At 45.3% G+C, this 26,544-nt stretch overlaps 1 protein-coding gene across 11 annotated transcripts in view; it reads left to right on the top strand.

Annotated features, from left to right (window-relative positions):
- ADGRF5 (adhesion G protein-coupled receptor F5) overlaps window positions 1-26,544 on the top strand; it is a 98,689-nt gene that overhangs the window by 14,192 nt on the left and 57,953 nt on the right. For 2 of the 11 annotated variants that reach the window (XM_082731140.1, XM_082731145.1), the window contains exon 1: window positions 14,278-14,670. The exons of 6 other annotated variants lie outside the window; for them this stretch is intronic. The gene's annotated coding sequence lies outside the window, so the exon portion shown is untranslated. Of the gene's footprint in view, window positions 1-14,235; window positions 14,671-26,544 lie in introns of those variants that run through there. 3 more of the 11 variants (XM_082731138.1, XM_082731142.1, XM_082731141.1) reach the window with 3 other exon arrangements.

Here is a 26,544-nt window from a genome sequence, read left to right as displayed (position 1 = left end):
GATAAAGCAGGAAGAGGCTGGGAAACGCAAAGTCACCCCAGACAAGGGAGGAGTGAAAGGATGGATGGAGAAGAAAGGATCTTGGAAGCTTCATGTTTCTCTTCGCTTACCAAACCAAACCGAAAAACTTACCTTTTTAAATGTCATAGTCACAAACTAAATTTTCCACACCAAAGATTTGGAAGAAAAAGATAGATGTGAAAAATAGTAAGTGGCCTTAACCAGGCCTTAACCAGGCCTTAACCAGGCCTTAACCATGATTAACACGAGTGATGGATCCAAGTGAGAGTCCAGGAGCAGAAACAAATACAAGTCACAAAAAAACAAGTTTCTGTGAGGGTTTTATGACCTATCCAGTAGCTTTTTTTTTTTTTTTAAAGATTTTATTTATTTATTTGACAGAGAGAAATCACAAGTAGGTAGAGAGGCAGGCAGAGAGAGAGAGAGGAGGAAGCAGGCTCCCTGCTGAGCAGAGAGCCCGATGTGGGACTCGATCCCAGGACCCTGAGATCATGACCTGAGCCGAAGGCAGCGGCTTAACCACTGAGCCACCCAGGCGCCCCTATCCAGTAGCTTAAATTCCTCTATCTGTAGTATTAAAATGCAAACACCATTCTGGATATCTGGGAACATCTGGACATCCTCATCCATCCAAAGCAGATTCAATTCCATTAACAGTCTCTGTTGCAGATAGAAGAAATGGGCTAAATGTGTATTTCAGGATTTTTTTCGATCCTACCCAATTTTGCTCCTTAGTTTATCAATGAAATAGATTAACTCTGCCTTCCGTATCCTCCCAACAAAATTCAACATTTAATGAAAGTCACCTTTGAGTTTTGAAACGATGAGTTCGAAGGGAACTTACTAAAAATAATTGAAATTAACAGCAATTGTATAAAAAGGAAATAAGCAGAAATGACCTTCATTGAGCCCAAGAAGCTCATGTGCTCTTTCTCCTCATTTATTTAATTTCTACATAGGGATTTTAGTTGATGTCTCCCAGATTTATCAGTGTGGTTGTCTACTCAGTTGCTCTGAGCTCCCCCCAAGCCCTTGGGGGAGCCAGTGCCCTCCCATTTCCTGACGTCCCCACCACACCTTTGTGCTACCTCGGTCCCAACCCCTGCCTGCACTCAACCCAGACAGGTGGACCTTGGCCAGTCAACATGCATGAAAGCAAGACTTCCACCCTTACAGGTAGAAAAGCTCACACACATACACATACATGCATACCTTATTGCCCTTACTCTGCTTTATGTTGCTACACAGCATTTTTGCACATCTGATATATAACTTATGTTTACTGTCTATATTACTGGCAGAAAAGAAATGGCGGTGTCAAAGGCTAACTGGAAAACCATAGTCCGTTAAGTCATGAAGCCCTCGGTTGCCCCCCACAGGGCACAGAGAGGCAAGGAGGTTGATGCTGGGGTGTCAGAGAAGCCCGGCAAACCCTGTGGCTGAGGTAGAAGGAGTTCCCCAGAATTAAGCAGAGGGTGGAGGACCGTAGCCTGGCAAGGAAAGTAGGGAGCAAATACCCGGCTCCCCTTTCTTTCCATCCTGCGTCTCCTGCTGGGATCTCTCCCCTTCCCGTTCTTCTCATTGCCCTCCAAGATGACAAGGCACTGCAGGATGTAGGGTTGGCCTCCTGGGCACAAGAGCAGGGGAGAGAAAGGTAGAGGGGGAAACCTGGAAGTTTGTCAGCACTCTTGGCCAACAAGATCATAAGCTCCTACAGGACCCCTGTTTTATTTATGGCTTATCTCCAGCAGGTCAGTCTGGAACATTGGTTTTCATCAGTATTTGCTGAATGAATGAATGAATGAATGAATGATGCATGGGTTTAGAAGAAGCAGCATGCGCAAGGAGGATCTGAGTAACACGGAGTGTGTTAGGCAAATCCACGCACCATCACTATTACCATATTTAAATCCATCCTTGCTCATAGTGCTTTCATGGGAAGGGATATTTTGAAGGGCAGGCAAACCTGGAAGAAAAGAACGAGAGGATACCTGGCATCTGATTGTACGCATATTATACTAAGAAGTTATTCAAAAGTTCACTTTATACATTTCTAAAATCTTGTTCGTCGCGCAGCTAGGTTTGACAAACGAGGGATGGTCCCCTGTGCTGTCCATCCAGCAGCACAACAACCATGATCTGAAGGTGATGCTCTGGGATCCACAGACGCTGCTGTCCTGAACGGGGTTCAGCCCCGGCCAACCCCACCCCAGGCAGGACACGGGGCCTCAGACAAGAGGCAGTTCTGTGTTCCATCCTCTCCAAATCAACTCTAAGACAGAGTTTTGTTCTCCCCCCTCTTTTTTAAAATATAAATTCAATTAGCCAACTTACAGTACATCATTAGTTTCAGATGTAGTTTTCAATAATTTACCAGTTGCGTAAATACCCAGTGCTTATTACGTCACTAAATACCATCGCTCAGTTACACCATCCCTCCAACCCCCCTTTATTTGATTCCTATGGTTAAGAATCTCTTATGGTTTCTCTCTCTCTCTCTCTCTGATTTCTTCCCATTCAGTTTTTCCTCCCTTCCCCTATGATCCTCTGCGCTGTTCCTTAATATCCCACGTATGAGTGAAAGCATGTGCTAATTGTCTTTTTCTGCTTGGCTTATTTGGCTCAGCATAATAGCTTCCAGTTCCATCCATGTCGATGTAAATGGCAAGAGGGCATCATTTTTCATGGCTGAGTAATATTCCATTGTGTATATGAACCACATGAGATGGAGTTTCTAGTCTGTAACATGGGACAACAATTGCTCCTCCCTCACAGAGTTTTGAGACTTGCTCAGGGCTTGACCCTCACTGCCTGACAGGGTATAAACAGTAGTAACCAGAAGGATCATTTCTTGTGCAAGATGCAGTCTTTAATCTCAGAAGTGAAAACTGGAAGGCAGTGCAGAGGCTTGGCTTTCTGTGCTGGAGCCGTGTTCTTGATTAGAGAGGGGGTCAGGAGGTAAGAGGACGGCTGGCCCTAGAGGATGGCTTTACCCCTGGCCCCTAGCAGGACTTCCTGCTTCCTTCCTTCAAGTCAAGTGAAGTTGAAGCTGGTTTCCCTTCTGACCCCTGGTCAGAGTAGCACACCGCCCTTTATTTTCAGGTGGTCTGGGGAGGGGGGATGCTCAGAACTGTGCTGAGAAAGAGGAGTGTGTGGCTCTTCCTTCCTCTGGCCGGAGAGCAGCCTCCAAATGGAGCTGAAGTGAGAAGCAGGTGAGGACCTCGGGGAAGAGGAAAGGCGAGGTCAGCTTCCCCTGGAAGAGATGGGAAATGCCTTAGTGAGTCTTGGGATTCATATGGGCTTCCTTCTCCGCCTCTCCCCCACTTTTCTTAGCCAGTGGCTTCCTCCACCTCCTTTGGGGTCTGTACCTCTAAAAGCACTGCTCCAGGTTAAAGAGATGAGGCTTGTGAATAAAGAGAGAAGGAGCGACCCTCAGACTCCCAAGTTCTCCCAGGGTTCTGTGAGGACCTTGCAAGAGACCCCCTAAAACTGGGGGCCCCCGAAGGTGGCATGTGGGGAGAGGATCCCCTAGTTGCCGGCAATAAGGTGGTGTGAAATCTGTAGAGAATTTAAAATCGATAATACAACCAACTAAAAGATTTTTAAAATATTATCACTGCATGGTAGCAATTCTAAACGCTGTCAGGGACAAAATACTCTTCCTAGAAAATCTTTTGTTGGTCTAACATCTAGACAAGGGCTGCCATCACTGGTGAATTTCAGCAATATAAACTCCTGATAATCAGACTTCTATTCCTTATTTTTAAATAAAGATTGTATCCTACACAGAAGTGAACCTGCTAAGGGCACTTGGGTGGCTCAGTGGATTTAATCCAATCACTTGGATTAAAGCCTCTGCCTTCAGCTTGGGTCATGATCCCAGAGTCCTGGGATCGAGCCCTGCACAGGGCTCTCTGCTCAGCAGGGAGCCTGCTTCCCCACCCCCCTGCCTGCTTGTGATCTCTCTTTTCCTCTCTGTCAAATAAATAAAATCCTTAAAGAAAGATAAGTTAGAATAAGCTTTTTTAAAAAATAAAAAATAAATAAACAAGGTTAGCATGGTGGTTGTATAGACCAAGAAGCGGAACAGAAGCTGATTCAACTCTGTTATTTTTTGGAACCACCTGAAGTTTTTATTTGCATTTAAAATTTTAAACGGTGAAGGGCTTGCCTGGGTGGCTTAGTCAGTTAAGCATCCAAACTCTTCAGCTCAGGGCATGATCTCAGGGTCCTGGGACTGAGTCCCACGTCGGGCTCTGAGCTCAGTGAGCAGTCTACTTGGGATGAGCTCCCTTTCCCTACTTAGGTGTGCGTGCTCACTCTCTCTCTCTCTCTCGTAATAATATCTTTAAAATTTTTTTAAAATTAATAAAAAAAAGATTAAAACCATGAAGTAGAATACAACCCACAAATTACACTCTTTTTCATTTGGCAGGTACAAAACTTACCTCCCCCTTACATGTTTTATTGAATTTTAATGTTTTAGAGTGAAATGTTTTCTTTTTTAGCCATTCTAAATCTGAATAATTTCATTAAGAAAATAAGGATTATTACTGAAAATAATGTTCTCATGTACAAGAGGGAGGAGTTAGTAAGAGATCTGGTGGAGATGTCAACTATGCTAGATACCTCCATGGTCCAGAATTCCCAGCACTGACTGCCACTTTCTTCATTCTGCTTTAGCAAAGCAGAGAAGTGGTGGGACGGAGGTGGGGGGGAGAGAGAGAGAGAGAGAGAGAGAGAGAGAGAGAGAGAGTGTGTGTGTGTGTGTGTGTGTGTGTGTTAGCAGGTTTAGGAATCCACTTCTCTTTTTTCTTGGTTCCTGGAAATTTTCATTTTAAACATGGGTCTCTGCTCAAATATTGTTCCTGTTAGTGCACATAAATAATCCCTGGTATCCTGGGCAGGTACCTGATGTAGAAGGTGACTCTAGAACTTGTGAAGGGGCAATATCGGAGCACTTCTAACTGACTAGCAAGTGATCCGTGGGCCAGAGGTCATTCATAAGAGTGCCCATATTTAGCAAGAGCTCAGCAGGTTCAAATAAACAGCCCCAGACAGAAGAGCACCTGAAGTGTGTACACGTATTGTCCCGTAAAGCACAAAGCCAGATCTTGATGGCCCGGATGAAAATGGAAAGTTGAATAGCGTTAGAGGAATTCAGGAAAAGACTAAAAATAATATGTGGTTTTTCCCTCTGTTAATGTTCCAGGTCAAATGAGGCAAATTTAAGGGGTGTGGGCCTGGAATAATCATGTAATTGTTGATATGTAGCTGTGTTCTGTGTGCTATGTATCAGGACTAAAAATAATTTAGTGGTCCCTAGAGGCAGACTTTAATTTGTAGAAGGCAATGTAGTTAGGAGAGGTTTTGAACTTGGAAACTTGGACCCCTCGTTGTCTGGAATGGGCCATTGGAGTTGTGGGGGGGTGGGCAACTTCCACCACACAGGGTGACTGTGTGCCCGACAGCAGTTTATTTCAAAAGGCAGGAGCAACCACCATGAGCACCTTTCCCCTAATCTCTTACCCATCTCTTCCTGAAAACTCAAAAAGTACAGGCTAGACCCCAGGGCACCCTGCCTTTGGGTTCACCCAACTCAACTACCAGACCTACTAGAAGCTCGGACAGACTCTGAGTTTGCCATAGTGGTGTGGGAAATGGGAACAGATCGGTGAGTAAACAGGGTGCCAAAGTGGTGCCGTATCCACAGCTTAGATTTGAGGAGACAGGAAGTTGATAAATCTATGCATAAGCCACTCAAAGTAAACAACTAAGGCTTTTCCCCAACACTAAAACAAACAAGTTTTTTGAACATGAGCCATTTTCCTGAGTAATACGCACTATCTGGGAATTATGAGCCCTTAACATTTTCTTTAAAAGTAATTTACTACAGGGGCGTGTGGGTGGCGTAGTTGGTTAGGCATCTGACTCTTGATTTCAGCTCAGATCATGAGCTCAGGGTCCTGGGATCGAGCCCCACGTCGGGCTCTCTGCTCAGCACGGCGTCTGTTTGTCTCCCTCCTCCTCAGCTCCTCCCCTCGGTTAGGCTCTCTCTCTTTCAAATAAATAAAGAAAATCTAAAAAAAAAAAAAAAAAAAAAGTAATTCACTACAGGTCATTTAAAATGTGGTGTCCTCAGTCTAACCAGACATTGCTAAGCGTGGAGTATTTGGGTTCCCCAAAGCTCAGTCATGAGTTCTGTTGTTTTCTCAGCATTCCATATCTCTGTGCTTTTCAAAGGCACATTCTTCCTTTCCCCAGGGAGTTGAACTTAAGAAGTTTTGATTAATTTTCGTTTGTGCTTCATTTTCCATTCTCACCACTGCTACCCCCAATTTTATGCTTCTCCTCAGCGGGGCTGAATTTCAGAGGCTTTGTTGTTCTTCATAGACATAGGCGTCAGCCAGTCTTTCTGATTTCTTTCTCAAGCAAACACTGTCATTGTGCCTGGCATATTATGTATTCTTGAAAGGACATTTAAAAAGAATGCATTATTCTTTTGTAGATTTGGGAGAAGTGTTAGTCCAGGGACATAACTGTTGGATGTGATGTAGAGCCAGGAGTGGTGACTCTGGGTGAGAGGTGAGATGTACACTTGTGTGGGGGGTGAGTGTTACCACAAAGTGGCCTTCTGTGGCTGACCAGAGCTGGTATTGTCCTATTAGTGCTACCTCCATATTGCAGGTCTTGGCAATTTTACTGAGCACCAGTTATGTGCCAGGGATTTCCAGCTCTACTTCAGAAATTACTTCCACTCTTAGGCCAAGATGGTAGAGTTCCTTCCCGTCCATGTAGGGGGACTTCTGTAACCCTATTAACAAGCAGGACATCATGCAGGGGGGGCATTATTGTGCAGCACAGTATTAGCAAAACCATGCTGGGACTTTGCTTTTGGAAGTACTAGATTCCCCTGACGGTGTGTATCTAGACCATCATGTTGCCATTGACAGTACTTTTGGTTCATCTACATTCCAACATGTTAGAAAGAATTGCTTAACTTTCTCCCATGAAAGAGTATAGGTATTGGAAAAATTGGTCTACTTTATGATTTAGGGCATCATTTCAAGCACTAATTAAGTTGTGAACCGAGCATGATAAAGAAAAGTCTACAAATTTAACTCAAGTATAATATCGTCTCTTTCTCTACTCAGAAATCACCACTAATGCCCTACCTGTACGATGCACTTGTTCCAATTTAGAAGTAGGAGGAGAAGGATCTGCACAGTATCCAGTGGGGGTGAGGTGAGGACACGCCCCAGGACAAGTTGGTGAAAATTCTGCATGGGAAGATAGAAGGTCTAAATTCCAGTTCTGGCTCTGACACTGATGGGTGTTGTGACCTTGGTCACCTCCCAATGTTCCTCTGCCACTAGATAGTTGGGATGAATGATCAGTGGGCCCCCGCAGTATAACATTCTTTGATTCTTACTTTTCTCCTAGCACGTGTGACTCCTTCACTCATATTTCTCTAGTGGTTTTGGCACCATGGCTGTTCACCAGTCAACTTCAGAAGTGTGGCCCTGAAAACAGTAGAGAGCGATGGCAACTGGATGGGAGTTGCCCTTACAGGGACAGGATTTTGCAAATCCAAACTCGGGGCTGTCACATATTTGCAGAGGACACTCTCTGCTACCTGAGGTACCTGATATCTGCTGATGCAGATCAGAGACACAAGAAAGGAGCAGAGGTTAGAACAGGAGTGACTGCCCTGTGTGCATGGACAGAAGAAGATGTGCACTGTAGAAGAAATGCAGCTTCCTTCTACATAGATTTCTGCCAAGACCAAGATAGGAAGGGATACACATGTCCTCAAATAGCCTGCTCTTCACCATGATGCCTACAGAAGTGGTGGGCAGAGCAAGGAGGGCTGAAGGAGGAGGAATCCATGATGAATTTAGTCAATTGATGACTGACCTCCTGTCCATCACAGCTGGATGTGTGGGTGACGTATGTCATAGTGGGGGCATCAGCAAGCACTTCCTGTTATATGAATAGCATGTCACCTGTGTGAACTGAGGGCGAACCTGAAGGCTGGGGATGACTCCCAGGCCATTGATGTCAACCCTCCCCAAGGAAAGGTCAATAAAGGTCAAAAGAGAGCTGTTGATGACACCTCTATGAATCTGCCTCCATTTCCCCATGTGCTGTCCTTCCTTCTGGGAAAATGTAGGAGTGGTAATGCTGGATGTGGAGTCCAAAACAGGGTTCCATATGGGGTGTGCTTTGGATTTCTGAGAGAAGCCAGAGCCATCTCTGGGAGCCTAAAAAGGAAGGTACAATGAGGCTGTCAACTGTATCTAATTGGTTCAAAAGATGGAAGTTTGGAATCTTCCATAGCAATGTAATATCACTCTCTGGAAATTATGTGCACAGAGAAGGTGTAATAACTCTGTTTATCTGTCTGTTGGTGGAATGGGCTCAGGAACAGTAAAGTGCAAATTAAATCTGAGAGGCTCTAGCTGAGTGCAAATATGACCAACTCCAATTATCAGAGACTCTGCCAAGATATACACACAAAAGATAAGAATAAGACCATTTGTATACTATAAAACTGCCCAATTATTTGTTGGTTCCTTCCTTGCATAAGGACAGGTCAGTGCCGGAGGGGAATTTTCCTGGCCTTGATATAGAAACACCAAAAGAGAGCTGACCCTGGGCCGCAGGGGGTCAAAAGGGTTACCCACATCTGGTTGTAGATTAAAAAAAAAAAAACAGGGCTTATCCTGACAAGAGGTGGAGGTGGGAGGGTTTTGTAAATTGAACCGTTGGGCACTTTTGTATATAATTCTGCTGTGTATGTGCTAACGCTGTAACATACACGACTTTGTATGTTACACTTTCAAATACTGTTGTTTAGTGAACAAACTAGGCGTCTCTGCCCTCCAGGAGCTTTCATGCTAGTGAAGTAGATGGAAGGTGGAAACAGACAATAAACAAAACAAATAAGTACATTATAGGATATGTGAGGTCATATGCAATATGGGAAAAAAATAGGGAAGGAGGATTGGGAAATATGAAATAGGGCAGTTAGCAAAGTCCTCAGTAAGAAAGCGTTGTTTGGACAAAGGTGAGAATGAGGTGAGGGAGGAAGGCGCAAGGGTATCTGGGCAAAGAACATTCCAAGTAGAGAGCACAGCAAGTGCAAAGACTCTGAGTTGGAACTGTGCTCGCAAGGAGGCCAGCATGGCTGGAGGGTTGTGAGTGAGAGGACAGAACTAGGGGAGGAATCAAGGGAAGAAACAGTGGGAGGAGCAGAGGCACAGGGTTGGAGGCAGATGTTACAGGCCACTGAAGGGCCTTGGACTTGGACTGTGTGAGGTGAGTATAGGTTAACCTCACACAGTGTACCTTTTATGAAGACCATTCTAACTCTGGTCTTGCACAGAGACCAATTAGAAGCCATAATAATAATGCAGCCAAGGGATAATGATGGCTTGATGAGAATGATGTTAATGGAAGGGGTAAGAAATGCCCAGTCATGCACATATTTGGAAGGTAGAGATGATGGGATTTGATGACAGGGAGAGCTCAAGGATGACCCTCAGAGCTGTGGTCTGGGCAACCTGGAAGGATGGCCATGCCCTTTACTAAGATGGGAGAGATGGTTAGAAGAGCTAGTTTGGGAGGGCAGATCAGGACCTTAGTTTTGGTCACATTCAATTTGAGATCTTATTGAATATCCAAGCAGGCAGATATCAAGTAGGCAGTTGGATATGGGTCAGGAATTCAGGAGAGAGGTCCATGATAGAGACGTACATTTGGAAGTTACCAACACAAAGTTTGAAACCATGTTGGAACTCACCTGGTAAATTAGTATCAACAAAGTAGAGTTGCAAAGACTGAGCCAATTAGGACACTGGGACATTGGGACACACCAGTGTTAAGAGAGGGAACCAGCAATGGATGAGATGGAGCACTTTCATTTTCTTTTTGCTTTTATTGATCACCTACTATATGTCAGCAAGATACTAGTTGCTAAGCATACAATAAATAAGACTAGTTCCTGCCCTCAAGGTGCTTACAGTCAATGCATTAAAATAATCATTTAGATGAGTGTGGTAACTGCAAAAAAAAAAAAAAAGACATGGACCTGGAATTATGGGTCCAGGGAGAAGGAACGCTTGTCCCAGACTGGGAGGGATAGGAGGGTCCTTGGAAGAAATAACACCTATAGCTTAAAAGGAGACTACAAGTTACCAAGGTGAGCAAGAGGGAAGGGCTGGGCAGTGAAGCAGTCTGGAACATGCTGGAAATACATGCTAATTTGGTGCCAACATTTCTGCCTGAGAAAACAGCTCTGTGTGGAATGAGGGGATATGCTCAAGTCCTAAGAGACAGGTCGCACCTACAAACACATATAACATGACTGGTGCATTAGTTCGTCTGAAGGCATCACCACAGTCTGGTTGAAGAAACTTGGGTTTGACGTGCCACTGACTCCAACATCTTAGAATTCAGGAGAAGTGCCTCTGACACAGCCATTGGAAGCCTCAGCCATGACAGGGCAAAGTCTCCCCATCAGCAGCTCATTCTGGGTTGCAGCCGAGACCATATGGTGGTTCCATTTTTTATTTGTCTTTGTTTTCATTGTAAAGTGAGTGGGACCAGCACAGAGTGTTCCTAGCAACAAGCGGGACTGTGGGTGAGAGAGGAATTGCTCTTCAGGGAAGCGAAGGGACAGCCACCTTGACAACGCCCAGTTCCATGTCCGAGAGCCAGCTGTGCCCACAGCCCACCCACAACTCAACCCAAGCAGGAAATCTCAGAGCAGTGAGTCCTGGAGCTCACTCTGACCTGGGGTATTTCTTCAGGCAAGACCTTGGTATTTACAAAAAGAAGAACAAAAAGACCTGGATATCAAGCTCCCTGACATTGTTACTCTTTTTTAAGTACCAAGGTCTGAGAACTTCTCTTTCTCCTCCAGTGCCTTCTAACTGGCTATGGGGCATTTAGTTCTATCCTACAATTTCTTTTCCAAAGAGGTCTTCCCCCAAAATTCTTTTAGTGTTCTTTACTACCACATTAATGTCCAGTGACCTCCTGGTTTTTCTTCATCCCTCCCCCACACAGCCGGTGTGATTTATCTACATTTATCCTAATCCACGCAAGTTATCCCCAAAGGAACCAATCTCGTGCCAAAGATAAGACATATTTCACAGGCATCTTCAAAGGGCCAATCTCTGCTGAACTAGAGGCAAACCTGGCAGAAAGCAAATCCATACAGGCAGCCGTATTATAACCGCAAAAATTTCCTTTCCATGGAGGTAAAAATAACCAACACCTACACACGCTCCCTGTGTGCCAGGCACTGTTACAAGCATTTTAATCTTCACAGGGACCCTGAGGTAAGTACTATTCTTACTCTAATTTTACCAATGAGGAAACTGAGGCATAGAAAGATTAAGTAACATGTTGAAGTTCCCCGGAGCTACTGGTGGGCAGATCCAGGGTCCATCCTCTCAACCCCCGGCTCCTCAAGGTTTTCAAGACTTGGGGGCTTTTCCACTATTTATATTTAATATTGTAGATTTTTTAAAAGGATTTTATTTATTTATTTGACAGAGAGAAAGACAGAGATCACAAGTAGGCAGAGAGGCAGGCAGAGAGAGAGGCTCCCCGATGAGCAGACAGCCCGATGCAGGGCTTGATCCCAGGACCCTGAGATCATGACCTGAGCCTAAGGCCGAGGCTTACCCACTGAGCCACCCAGGAGCCCCTAATAATGTAGATTTTTTTTTTTTAAAGATTTTACTTATTTATTTGAGAAAGAGAGTGAGAGAGAGAGCATGAGAAGGGAGAGGTCAGAAGCAGACTCCCTGCCGAGCAAGGAGCCCGTTGTAGTACTCAATCCCAGGACTCCAGGATCATAACCTGAGCTGAAGGCAGTCGCTTAACCAACTGAGCCATCCAGATGCCCCAATATTGTATATTTTTAATGTAAAAAAGAATCTGGGGTATCTTTGTCCATTTCCTATAGAAAAATAAGTTAATATCTCCAATATCTAGCATGGGAAATTATTTTGGAGTATTTCAGAATGCGATTTAAGCCATCTGGCTCTGTGTGTATGTGTTTTAATGCTCTTCCTCGTATTTTTTTGGGGGGGGGCAAGAGTAGTATCTTATATAGACTCAAAAGATTTATTCTTCATTGTGATTCACCACGTTACTATTTTTAGCTTTTAGCTACAAACAACAGAAACCCCCACTGGAACTGGATTACATAATAAGGACTTTTACTGTGCCCTGAAAGGTAAATCCGGAGGTAGTGAGCTACCACAGTCGGCCTCACGTCCAAGCACAGGCCGCGGCCCGGCAAGGAGAAGGAGATGAGCGTGTTTTAGACCAATCATGATGCCCTTAGAACCTAGGGAGCAGGCTGCCTTCCGTGGGTTCCCCAGCCAGACTTTGGGCAAGGAGGAAGTGGGAAGTCAGCGGGGTGGGCAAATACCACATCTCCCGGTGACAATATGGTAGGATTTCTCTGCCTTCAGTGCCCATGGGTCTTGGTCATGCCGCTGTGAAGAAAGAAGAGGCAGACCAGACGAAGAGTGGTGGGCAGCAAAGCAGAGTTCATTGAGTAAGAGCACAAGCTCCTGGAGAGGAAGGGGGGCCCCAGAGGGCTGCCCCTGGAGTTTCTAAGTTTACAGGTTTTTATGAGCTCTTTTGCAGAACTGTCTTAAGCAATCAGGGCTTGCTGAGTCGTGCCAGTCAGGGCTTTGGCCACGTATCTGTTTAACTGTTAGGTTTCTGTCAACATGCTGATGGTCTTTTTTGCTGACAGCTGGTGGCTTGGGTCTTCACTGCCCCAGGCCCGTGATATTGACCAATGCCTTGTGGTTAACTGTCTTATTTTAGGCCATTTTGCAGAAGTCATTTCTGCAAAGGCTGCAAAGCAAAATGCTAGTGTGCTCCTGTCTGAGCGGCAAACGGGTTGTCAGTGCTGTTTGATCTTAGCTGCCCTGGCTCTCTATTTTCTTGCTGGGGACCCTGGCCCTGACTGCCTAATCGTCCAACCACGTCCTAACAAGGACATGGAATGAACTAGAGAGTGCAGTTGAGAATCAGCCCCAGAAGTTCGAATGACATTGTGAAGGGTCATCCTCTTTTTTGTCAAAATTCTTAACTTCCATCTCAAGCCTGAGTACCACTGGCAGTTGTCAACATGCCTAAGGGTGAGAGCTTTGACCGAATGGAAAGGTGGGCTAAAAGGAGAGAGAGGTGGTGTGAAGCAGGACAAGAGTATGAGCTTGTAGGATTAGAGCCCAGGTCCCCAGAGAGTCCCAAAGAGTTCTTGAGCTCCTCCTCTCTGCCAGGATCCCACTGGAACCTGTAAACTCAGCAGGACAGGTATCCACTCTCCACTCTCACACAAAATAAACCAAGTCTCAGGGAAGCGTTGTAATGTGTAAAAGGCCTCATAAATAGAAACCTGTGGGGCTACAGTTTGAATCCTCGTAGTCTGACCCTGGAGTCCTTGCTCTGACGTTTCAGGGGTTTCTCTAAACACAGTCTGGGGACTGCCCGCATCAGACCCACCTGAACCCCTTACTTGCAAGGCAGATTCGTCAACTTCCCCGTGGGGCCAGGGTCCGGAGTAGGAAACTGACTGTTGCCCACACTAACATGTAAGAATGAGTGAACGATACTCTGTTCCTTCTCATCTGTGTTCTGACCTGGGGCAATCACCGTTTTTCCTTGTATCCAAGTTTCCTGACATGCAAAATGAGGATGGGTAGGTCACCTCCAGCTAAAAATCTCTGATTACAATTCATCTTTAAACCCATCAATCTGATTGCAGTCTGCCAACTGGCCCTTTTCCATGTTTCTTCTTACCTTGAAATATTAGTGTTGTTATTAAGATGATGTTTTAAGCATCACAGTATTTGAAGCATAAATATCCATAGAGTTTTCCCAGAAATCTGAGAGAACCAGCCATCCCCTTCATGTGGCAAATTTGAAGGGCAGCTCTCTCTAAAGCCCAGGGCTAGGACTAATCACAGTTCTAGGTCTTCTCATACTCTGCTGGGGATTTTTTTTTTTAAATTTTCTGACTTCTTGACAGTGCCAGAGACAAGGACTCATCACTGTTTTCCTCCCACTCTGAAAACATAATCCAATTTAGTGAACATCTCAGAAGGTCTAAACAAGGCATCCTACACCACCCCCTTAGCCCTGACCCATTTTGGGGTTTGCTTTGGTTTCATTTTCCTCATTTTTTTCTTTGGTGAAAGGAAAGCAAGGACCAGGGGCATTGGCCAAACAAGTCTGGCCACTCAGTGGAGAGGTTTCCAGATAAGAAGGATCTGAAGGACTTCCCATGGGCGTAAGGGAAATCGCACACGCCATCCGGGGAAGAGGACCAGGAAATCACTTCTTGTTTTTCAAACAGCAGCGAGCCTCTCACGGATGGCGCTGTGAGGCTCGGAGGACCAGAGCAGGGGAGGCGCGGGACAGCGGTGAGGCTGAGCTCGGCACGGAGCTGCCAGTCCTGCCTGAGCCCTCACAATGAATCCTGCTCGGCTTTGCCTTCAACGGGTATAGGTTTTCTTGGAGACCGCGGGGCAGATGGCCTCATAGGGGAAATCTGGATGGTTTTAGGCGTCTGATCAGAGCAGAAGCCAGCCTGGGGACTGCGGTGGCGGACAGGTAACATGTCTTCTGCTGTGGTTCACCTCCCTCTGTAGCAAGACCTCAGGGGCACCTCAGTCACTTCCACACTTCTTTTAAGACGTCGCCCAGTTCTGATCCTCTTTGCCTGATTTCCTTCTGTGTGGCTGTGACATGGATGTTGCCTGCGTAAAGCATATAAAGCATATTTGGTCAAGAGTGTTTGCAGGCTGTTGGCCAAGTTGATGAGACTGTGTTTAGGAAGACTAGGTATCATGTAACCAACTGGCATCTTTTAAGGGTTTCCGCTATAATAAAGAGCTTTCTTTGTCTTCCCTTTTCTTTCTTACTTTCTTTCCTTCTTTTCTTTTCTTTTCCTCTTTCTTTCCTTTTTTTGTTTTTATTTTTTTGTTCAATGAATTTTCCCATCCCTGAGCCAGAAAATACCATAAAGACAAGAGCATTCATGAACGCTGCCCTGAGTGTGTCCATGGCCAGGCAGCCATGTTGTGGTTGTGTGCTGACAAAGCAAGAGGCTACACCGTGAACTCTGTCAGCTCCCAGGCAGTCACCGGGACAAGGGGTGGTCTCCGAAGTGTTCAGCAGTCCCTTCTCACCCATGACGGAGGGGAAGAGTTTACGGTCAGTGCTAGGAAGGAAGATAAGAAAAGTGCTGGCTTTGGGAGATGGGCAGACTTGTCTTGAGCGTTCTAGAAGGAGGAGAGTCTCTCTGAAGTGTGGCTTGCTTAAACCATGTTTTCTTATGCTTTGTAGAAAGCCAGCCCATGCCACTTCACTGGCGCTCAGTTTTTCCTTTCATGGAGGGCTTGGGTTTTTGGTCTTTCATGTTCGGATGATACCAGTAGCACATGAATATATTCCTGCTGTAACAATGTCTCATGCTCTCTAGTACCCACTCTTGGTGCTCCTGGGTGGCTCAGTGGATTAAAGCCTCTGCCTTCAGCTTTACGCTTCTTCTCCCCACAAATACCCCATCAATAGTGTGTCGTGCATCTTCCCAGTTATTTCTGTCTTCTCAGCTCTCAGGACAAGCCAGGGCACAGAGTACAATAAATTCCCACTGTCAGATTCATTTACCTCTCTTTAACAGCACCGTCTCTCACTCAAAGATCAAATGACAAAGGGAGGGTGCAAACAGCACTTTCAGCACTTAGACGAGTCTGAAAGAGTTGTACTCATTTTTATCATTATTACTTTTGTGTTGATTTTGGCCTCATCAAGTAATATTAATAATAGTTCCCCATGGATTAAACTCTAGATTTTCCAACTGGAGGTTTGGTCCTCTCTTGAAGGCCATCAAAGGCAGCCTTGTTTTGGAAATGAAAGATGAAAAAGAAAGGAAAGGAAGGGAAAGGGAGGGGAAGAGAGGAGAGGAAAGAAAAGGAGAGGAAAGTGAGTTAGGTAGATGGATGAACGGATAGCTAGGTAGCTAACTAGGAGCGACTGAGATTAAGTGGTTCATCCAGGGAAGATAGGATAGGATGGGAGAGATTTCCCTTTTTATATAATTGATGATAACTTTTTTTTTCAAAAATTTTTTTTAATTTACTTATTTGACAGACAGAGATCACAAGTAGGCAGAGAGGCAGGCAGAGAGAGAGAGAGAGAGAGAGAGAGAGGAGAAAGCAGGCTTCCCGCCAAACAGAGAGCCCGATGCGGGACTCGATCCCAGAACCCTGAGACCATGACCCGAGCTGAAGGCAGAGGCTTTAACCCACTGAGCCACCCAGGAGCCCCAATAACTTTTTTTTTTTTTTTTAAACAGATAAGTTCACTTTCTACCTCTTCTAGCCTTCTGTACAAAAGGGACCTTTCATTTTTTTCCCCCATACAATGTTATGAGACAAGTGAAGAATTAAAAATCACTATGAACAAGTTGGTATGGGTCATGGAGAGAGAAGGTTTGGAAAGAAGTTACATATAGGCACTGTCAAATTTAAGAGTAGTTACAAAATACTTTCAGTTGTTTTTTGGTAATTTCTTGGCCTTCTCAAGGTTTCTGTAACCCAAAAAAGATGGCCTCTTGGCCCTGCCGAATTTGGACATTCTGTAGTGCTTCTTAAGCCTCCTGTTAAATTTGTCTGCCGGAACTTCTCTCCCAGGCCTGGCTAATCCAATTAACGTCTTCACTGTATGCCAGGGCACCAGCCCCGGCAGAGACCAGCCCCTTCTTTCACTCCACCACAGGGGAAGCAGATGTCCGATCTCATTTTATGGAACACAAAAATAAAAGGTTCAGAAACCAAGTGGTTTGCCCAGCATCACACAATGGATCTTTTGGGGGCACCAAGATAAGGAAAAAACCCAGGTCTCTGGCTTTCCCACCCCATTGTTGGGTAGTAATGTAAGGATAGGAAGCATGTTTAATAGAGAATTAACTGATCGGCTGGATCCTGTCAGCTCTGGAGCAACATGGATTCCCAGGGTTGCTGGAATTCTGTAGATAATTCTGTAGATACATCTATTGCCTGGACCAGGTCTTTGTGGATTCCAACACTTGCTGTCCATTAGTATCACCCCAGAAATTAACAAGAAAAGAAAAATGCCTAGGCACATCCCTGGAACAACGAAATCAGAATCTCTGGGCATTGTATATATTTTTTAATCTCTGAAGTAATTCTCTCATATAGCTAGATGTAAGAGATAAAGGGGCTAATTGGAGAAACAGAAGCCACCCTTCTTCGTGTGCCCGAGAAGCTGGGCCCAGGAGTGCCCGTGCTGTGAGCACGTGTGCAACGTGTATTAGGATTCTGGCTGCTGCTGCCTACGGCAGAAGCAGACCCATCTCACACTCACACATGAGAATTCAGAGTTTTCCAGCTCGCCGACAAGGGCGATGCCACACCCCTGACTTCACTGCAAATAGACTGGTCCTTGCGGATTTTTCAAAACCCAGATTAAATGTTCTAGGTAAACAGGATGTGCTCGTCTAGTGCCAAATGATTATGGGGCCATCCACTTTATTCCATGTGACTTTAACACGAGTGTCCCAATCCCCAGAAAGAGAAGAAAGACTGAAATACTAATTATCCTTTGTGTGATCCGCCACTTTCTGGACTGATCTACACATGGATAGACAATACATCAGGGTTGTTTTTAAACCATAAAACATGCCCCTAGAACCTTCTCTCCTCCCCACCAACATCTCTCAATATAGTTCAAGCTAGTGTGGGCCTTTGCTGTCATGTTTGTGTCCCGTGTAGAGAGCGCTGGGAAGGGCTCTCTCAGCTTAGGTCCATGTCCCCAGGGCCTGTGAGTTTTGGCACATAGTAGATGCCTCAGGAAGGCTTGTCGACCAAAATACCTGCGTGGGCTGTAGGTACACTTTGAATTCACAAGTTATTTACCCCCTTGGCGTTTCAACTCACATTGCATGATTCTGGTTCGATAACTGACATCTTGCCAATTTCCTAAAAGTCATCGCCTAAGTGAAAACTTAAGAGGCAGAGTTTGGAGGAAACATTTGTGCTGGATAGACTGGCTAAGTGCTAGGGAATTACGAGGCAGAGAATCCTTTCCTTTAGTTAACGTACACGTTTTTGTTTTGTTTTGTTTTGTTTTTTGGTTGTTGTTTGTTTGTTTTTTAAGATTTTATTTATTTAAGAGAGAGAGAGAGCATGAACTAGGGGGAAAGGCCGAGGTTCAGACTCGCCTGGTAAGCAGAGAGCCCGATGTAGGGCTCCATCCCAGGACCCTGGGATCATGATCCGAGCCAAAGGCAGACGCTTAACCTACTGAGCCACCCAGGTGCCCCAGTTAGCTCACACTCATAGCAGGAGGCAACACACAGGCATTGGGAATTTTAATAATAACTGGTAATATTTGCTGAGCATTTACTATGTGCCATGCTGCTCAGTGCTTTACAAAGACTGTTAACTCAGTTAGTTAGTTGTTCAATAACCTATACAGCAGGGGCTATTATAGTAGCAATCTTATTGATGAAGGGACACGCGGTTGTAAGTTGCCCGAGACACGCAAAAGCAGCAACTAGTGTGGTCGAGACTGCAGCTCAGACAGTCTGACCTGAGTCATGCCTAATGACGATGTTATGCTATGACACTCACAAGAGCACTGCAGAAGGACGTGCACAGCAGAGACTTGCAGGGCGGTCGGGAGAAAGTCGCGTCTCTGGAGGAGACGAGCAGAGCGGCAGTGTGCTCTAAAGATCAAGAGTTCAGACTTTGGCAACAGAATTACCTATTTTACTGTGTGACCTGGGGTGTGTTATTTAATTTACTCATGCCTCAGTTCCTTCACCTGTAAAGTGGGGACCACGGTAGTTTTACCAATATAGAATTTGAGGATTAAATGAGCCAAGTGCTCACAGAGTGCTTAGTCTAATGCCTGGCATGTAGCAAGAACTTGATAAATGACAGCAACTGTCGCTGTTACTAAGGAAATAGCATGATCTGGAAGGAGTAAAGCTCAGAAAGGAGGAATGGGACATTTCAGTGGCCAAGGATGGTTTGAGAAGCAATCTATTCGACCAACATTTATGGTTAACATTTATGACGCCTTTTGCAAAAGAAGGCACAATGAAAGCTTGTGAGTGGTCTATCTGCTCTGTATCCAAGTGTGGTGGAAGAAAAATGTGGCAGAGCTGGGTTCACATTGGGGTTATGGTGATCATGCTCGCCAGGTAAAGGAGCTCAAATATTCCTCGGTCACTTGAGAAAGTTTGAAGAATTTGAATGCGGTAGACAGCAATCTATGGAAAATAGCGTTCCATGCAAATGCATCTGCTGATGGTGTGTTGGGTTATTGAGCAGGTGGAGGCAGAAGTGAGGAAGCCCATCCAGATGGCTGCAATCAGCCAGGTGTGGGATGATCACGTCCAAACCAGGGTGGTGACTAGGGTGTAGCAGGCAGCAGCAGAGGCCAGGACAGGACTCAGAGGCTGGTTGAGTTGCTGCTTCCTCTCCTGCTCACTACCTGTGGCGTGGTGCATCCGGGAACCTGGAGAGTGAGTGAGTCCAGCCATTGGCAGATCTGGGAAGAGATAGGTTAGGAGGTAGCAGTGGGAGAGAAAAATGACATTCAGTCTCGGGTGAGCTGAATTTTGACCGAGGTGTGTGATATGTAGCAAAGAGATCAGGGTGGAAATAAAGCTTTGGGAATTCTCATGTAACTTGATAACTAAGACTACAGAAATGGGCAAGCTCCCTAAGAGAGAGGGTGTCAAGGGAGGTGAACCAAGGACCTAGGACAGGTTTTGATGGACTAATGATGGAGCAGTTGCAGATTGTGAGGAGGAGGAGGGAAGGGAGGACAGAGGAGAGAAGGGAGCAAAAGCTGAAGTGATAAGAGACTGGGGTGGGGTGGGGGGAGGTGCTGCAAAGGAAGAGGCGCTAAGTGACTTCAGAAACCAAGAACCCAAGGAGGACAGGGACTCGTGAAGAATGGCATTGATGATTAGAGAAATCTTGGAATGTTCATGATTTCTCAGGGTACTGTATTTTGGGGGAAAAAATAATAGTTTTTTCATCTTGAATCATATGCATACTTTATTCTTGAAGTCTGACAGAATCCCTAGAGGGGGAAATGAAAATTTCAGAGAAATGAAATCACTGGCCAAGGACAGCAATGCCTTGTCTCAGGAGACAGAGGGAGTAAGGGCTCCTGAAAGCAGAAGAACAGAGAGCTAAGGTGGTCCTGCCAATTCTTAAGATGTTGGAATATTTTAAGTTATGTTGTAAATGGCTGCCTTGAGCCCCTGGAGTGCCCAGTGTAGTTCCTGCTCACATCCACCTCAGCCACCCAGCCCTCAGACCCTCCCACAGACCTCCCCACTTTCCAGAATGATGGCCTCCAAGCCTCTGCTCCTGCCAAGTGACCAGAGACTGCTCCAGTTGGTCCATTATTATTATGAGTATTACTCCAGTATTCTTTTGCATCAACTTGCTGAAGAGTAGAACCACAGAACTGGAAGGTTTGCAACCCATACCCAAGCCCTCTGATGCTCTATCCAGCGCAACAGCCAACCACAGGGCTACCCTCCCTCGCCCCTGGAATGCACCCCTGGCATTGTTTTCCCGGGGCTTAGGGAAACCCCTCCACATGGCAAATCAGAGTAGCAAGATAGATGAGATAAGAGCCGAGTTAGGAACTTCGTGTTTTCATCAAGATGGCAATCTCTTGCTTAAAGGTTAAAACCCTCCAGGGATTTACAACAAGGGAAGAAGTATAAAAGGTTATCAACGCGGCACACATGTGCAGTGTGTTTTGGAAAACTTGACCCCATTGTGTACAAACAAATGTTCCTCTGTAATCTGAGAGTCCTGAGCCACCCAACACAATGCTGCTGCAGGACCTTAGTTCAAGGCAAGGGAAAATTAAATAGAAAAAAAGGTTTCAAGGCAGTCCTTTAATTGGCATTGTGATTCGTGTTCGTGTTAAATAAATATTTAGCTTCTCGTTCTGCATGTGCCAGGGATGAATCATCTAATTAAATAATGTCAGCAAAGATAGGTCTTATCGCCTCTGCAGTTGAAAATACAGATCTGCGAGGGCAGCTCTTAAAGTTATACCTGAGGATTTTTAATCTGTATTTCTGCAGTTCGGGACAAAGGTTACTGATGGTACCCTGTGCCTCATGGGATAAACCAAGAGCAATAATCCCAGAAAAACTCGCGACTCCTCTGAAATTTGGTATTACCATTTTGCACGTACCGTCAAAAGGAATCTGCTTTGAATTATCCTCCAGTCGTAGAATGATGTATGTTTATATGTAATTTCAGTCTCTCGCCTACTATTTGATCAGAAGTACATGTTTAAAACAATAGCTATATAACCATGTAGTCTGTACCCCAGAACGGGCAAAGCAGGGAAGAGGGAAACACACCAGGGGCTTCTTTCCAAGGGGATAGTAGCTTGTCTCGTTAGCCAGTCACAGGCCATGTGTTAGTAGGAGGCATGACTCCCCTTGGTAGAGTCCTCGCGTGCAATGCAATCATCTCCTTTCTTAAAAAGAAAGTCACAACTATAACATCACTACTGTGTGTGACGGGAGAGCCAAGCTGGTTACATATGGGAAAAATCTCCACTCTCTCTTCCACCTTGCAACCAAATTTCTTAAGGTCTACACACTCACTGACTCTATGCCTTCATCTCCCACTCACTGTACAACTGCCCTCATTGTGGTTTCCTCCCCACTCACTCCAAGGAGAGGCCCCTTGCTGAGAAGACTTCGTGTGTCCAAATCCAATAGGCAATCATATCCCCTTTGGATGCTCCTTTCAGCACCAATGGATGTAATTGACCACACTCTGCTACTTAAAACCTGACTCTCCCTGGTTCCAGACCCTCTTCTAGTCCTGGTTCCTTCCTGCCTCCTGGTCTCTCATTCCCAAACATCTTGGCTCAATCACTTTCTTTGACAAGACCTATGTTTGTTGGAATTCTGTGGGCCTCAGTTCTAGGCTGTCATTTCTACTTTCTCTATGGTCTTCCTAATCAATCTTACTACTCTTGTGGCCGCAATTATCCTGCCTTCCCTGGGTTCTGCTCACCTCAGAAGCCCTCCCATAACCATCCTCTCCTTCCTTTTGGTTTTCCAGACACTCTGGCCCATTCACAGCTCCTTGAATGTGCCATGCATTTTTCTACCTCAGGCCCTTTGCACAAGATCTTCCTTCTGCCTGGAACCCTCTTCCTCCTCTCCCTCTGACCTCTCTTTTGTTTTCAGCTAATTCCAACTCACAATTCAGATTTCAACCCCCTTAAATACTTTCTCCAGGATGCTGACCACAGGTCCCCAGAACTAGGTCAAGACCCTGTGTTAACAAGCTTTATTAGACATTTGAGCACGGTGGTTAAGAGGGGCTCTGCAGTAACATTTCTCTGGTTCACGTTCTGGCTCTGCCACTTACTAGCTGTGTGATTTGAGGCAAAATACTTAACCATTCTGTGGCACAGTTCATTTCATATCATACTGTTCATTAGCTACCATACTATGCCCCTTGCACTGGAATTGCTGTGAGAATAAAAAGATTTAATATAGTCAATGCTTAGCTTGGTGCCTGGCACATAATAGGTTCTCAGCAATGGACTAGTGTTCTGATTGCTCTCCTTGGTCACACTTTCACGATCATAGTGAAACAATGAATTGTGTCACTGCTTCCACAACGATGCTTATCTCTTCCATTAGACTCTTAGCTCCACAGAGACAAGGAACAGTCCCTTGTTTTCTGTTGCTTCCTCGGCACCTAGCAGAGGGCCTGCACTTAACAGGGCTTAATCAATGTTTGTGCAGTGAATGAATACAGAAAAGGATACACGAGTAAGGGAATAAATAGAATTGCTCCATGATATACTTAGAACAATAAATAGAATACAAGGAGGAAGGTTAGGGCCTAGATTAGGAGCAGGTGTTAGGAGGAAGTAGAGACTATTTATAGCTGAAGAGTTCAAGGAACCTTCAGCCAGGAGGATAGAAGTTGAATATGCAGTGATTTTCCTGAGTTTTAGAGGCAGAGAAAGTTGGAAATTACCAAACCAAGTAAATGGCAGGATTATTTTGGTTTTGCCAAACACTGAAAAGTAGTTTGACAATAAGACCTGACCCTCCCCACTGCCAGGATTAATTCTCAAAGATCCATTTTTGCATTTCCACTTACGTAAGGACACTGGAAATCCCTTACACTCTTTTCAATTATGAAAAACCAGCCCCCTTCAGTGGTGAAAATCTGATCGATGCTTATTAACTATGCCTGCTCTGGAATATAAAATCCAGGTCCTGGAAGGTCTTGAGCATCAATGAAAGCAATTGCTTCTGGGGAGCTGAACAGGGAACATGCGAGAAGAGCACTTTTGGGAGATTAATCCTGTATCCATGTAGACGATGGAGGGAAAGAATGGAAGCCGTTGCAGTGGTGCAGGTGAGGGGCAGTGAAGACCTGAACTGTATCGTAAGTCAGCGGTGGGTGGGATAAATCCAAGAGAGAGTTATGTTTAGGCTCAGATGTCTAAGTGAGGTTACCTTGCTTTTGCAATAAACATGAGAGATTTTACACTCTTTGAACAGTAATGGGACCTCAGAGGCCAACTCCCATTCCACGGTACAGTCAACTCTCTTGTCTTTGCTGATAACACAGTTGAGACCATGAAAGATGAAGGGACCTGCCCCAGATCACACAACTGGTTAGTGGCAGAGCGAGGCTAGAACTTGTAGTTCCAGTTGCCTGATCCAGTGTCCATTCAGAGAAAGTTTTCCATTTATTCCTCTTGATATCCCTCCAGGAAGGCCTTGCAACCCAAAGGGTGACCTGTGAGATGGACTGCTTAGCTTATAATTTTGTCACTACTGTGTGTCAACTGTGTGGCCTTGGTGAGTTACTCTTCCTTCTAACTTTTCATTTCTACCTCTGAAAAGTAGAGAGGATTGAGTGGTACCACAGAATCATTGAGAGGGTTACGTGACGTGATCCTTGGAGGGAGCTCAGCATCCCTGGATAGAGCAAGCACCTCATAAATTACAAGGATTGACTTGCGTACTTCTCAGCATCATCTTTGATGACAATTACTGTCCATAATTGTATTAGAAATGGCTTGTCCGACTCTAGGACACTATTATTGTCTAGAATTTTAAGAATGCTCAGCTGACCTCCTGAGTCCTGACTTTGAGGCTGAGAGCCTTTGCAAGGCCTTAGCTTCCTCGTCTGAAAAACTAAGGGGTGTGGGAGGCTGGGGGCAGTGCTGAAAAGAGAGATGAACTCTAATTTGTCTCCCATTTTGGACAGCGTGTGTTTATGCTCTGTTCAGATAAACCAGTAGTTCAGTTTTCAGTTTTCATAAAAACATACTCCGTATAAGCGCTCAATAAATGTTGAGCAGCAGACCAGAGGTCACACTCACCCTTTCTAAATAAAAAATAGGGGTGTATCATGTTTATTGAATTCTAATTAGATTTCCAGAGCTGCCGTAACAAAGTCCCACAGACTAGACGGTATAAACAACAGAAATTTATTTCCTCACAGACCTGGAGCTTAAATTCAGATACGAACAGGTCAGCAGGGGTGACCTCTTCAGAGGCCTTCCTCCTGGGCTGGTAGATCGTCCTCACCCTCAGAGATCTTCCCACGCACCTTCCTCTGTATCTGCGTGCTAGTCTCCTCTTCTTACAAGGTCAATGGTCATATGAGATGAGGGCCCACTGTAATGATCCCATTTTAACTTAATTACCTTTTTTAAGACCCTATCTTCAAATCAGGTCACATTCTGAGGTACTGGGGGTTAGACTTCAGCATACCAATTTTGGAGGGACACAGCTCAGCCCACAACAAATTACAATGAGGACCAGGCCCTTTTGTCCTTCACGGATATGATCTCCAATGTCCACATCGATGCTGCAGTGTGAATGCTTAGATCCTTGTCATTCCTCCCAGAAGACTGGGGCTTTGTGGGGCCAAGTGTCTCACCCATCATTAAGGCTGGAGCTCGAATCAGAACACCAGCCTGTTTCGCTTTGAAGTTGGTCCTTTTTCCACTCCAGTCTCCTACGGGAAGGAGGGAATCACCCAAGCCCTGATGCCACCAAATTCTCTTTCCAGATCACAGCAGAAATAACTCTGCCTTCTTTGGGGCCAGTCATTGTTTGGGAGAACAATGCCCTCCTGGGGACCATGGCTGGGCCTACGTCACCATGGTTGGGCAGGCCGCTCAAGGGAACTCCCAGGAGGCGCACAGGGGACTGCTAAACCTCACCCTTTGGGCTTTTTTTGTTCCTCTGCTGATGCTGTTGTCTTACGCTTGAGGTTCTCTTTCCTTTCTTCATTACACATGAAAGCATCACCCATCCTTCAGAGTCTGGCCACGGACCCTAGACACTCCCAAACTCACCCCACTTTCCCCCAGTCCTCAGCTCTAGCCATGCTTATCACTTGCATACTGTGGCTCACTCGGGAGACAACTTGGGGACGGATCTGGCTCTGTTCCTTACTAGCTGCGTGTCCTAGGCGAATTCCACTGGGCCCTCGTTTTCTCATCTATGAATTAGGATAAAAATACCTATATCACGGGATCACTGTGAGAGGCAGGCGAAGCAAGTTAACCCATTGACTGCACTGAGCACTGTGCCTGGTATACAGCGCATACTCAGTACATAGTGGTTTTTATGTTGATGTTTTTCAGTCTATGTTTGGCTCCTTCCCGATGAGACTGAGAGCTTCTTGGGGGCAAGGACCATGACTGGTTTCAGTTTGTGATGCAGAGCACAATTGGGGGCTGGAGAAAACACTCTGTATTTGTCAGTGCCTAAGTGTGCAACTTATTTGATACTAAATGAGACATAAAATACAATCTCACTATTGGATTGTATTAGAAACTATTGAGTAAGGAGCACCTGGGGGGCTCAGTCTCTTAAAGCGTTTTGATTTTGGTTCAGGCCATGGATCAGGTCATGATCTCAGGGTCCTGAGACTGAGCCCCACGTGGGGCTTTGTGCAGAGTGTGGAGCCTGCTTAAGGTATTCTTTTGTTCTCCCTCTGCCCCTCCTCACTCGAGCTCTCTCTCTCTCTCTCTCTCAAAACAAACAAGCAAACAAACAAAATGTTATTAAGAAGATCACCTCATAGCTCACACTTCCATTCATTCATTCATTCATTCACCATTAACTGATTGTTTCCTAAATAAATCCCGTCAAGCTTCTTTTCTATATGCTTTCTTTAGTAGAGAGAGCTATAGGCTGGTGATGGAAGGTCCTAGAATGCAGGGGAATGCATTCTAGACTGCTGCATTAGATTGCTGAGGATACAGATCTGCAGACCTCAGACCTCTCTATGCACCAGAAACAGCTTGGCTGGATACAGAATTTTGGCTCCCATCCCCCAGATGTTTTAGCTCAATGGGTCCAGGGTAATTTTAAAACAACAACCAAGCAAATGGAAAAAGAAAAAC

Source organism: Mustela nivalis (genome assembly GCF_964662115.1).
Source record: "Mustela nivalis genome assembly, chromosome: 5".
In the NCBI taxonomy this organism is placed as follows: Eukaryota; Metazoa; Chordata; class Mammalia; order Carnivora; family Mustelidae; genus Mustela; species Mustela nivalis.
Note: the sequence above shows the minus strand (reverse complement) of the source record. Positions and strands in the feature narration are given on the sequence as shown.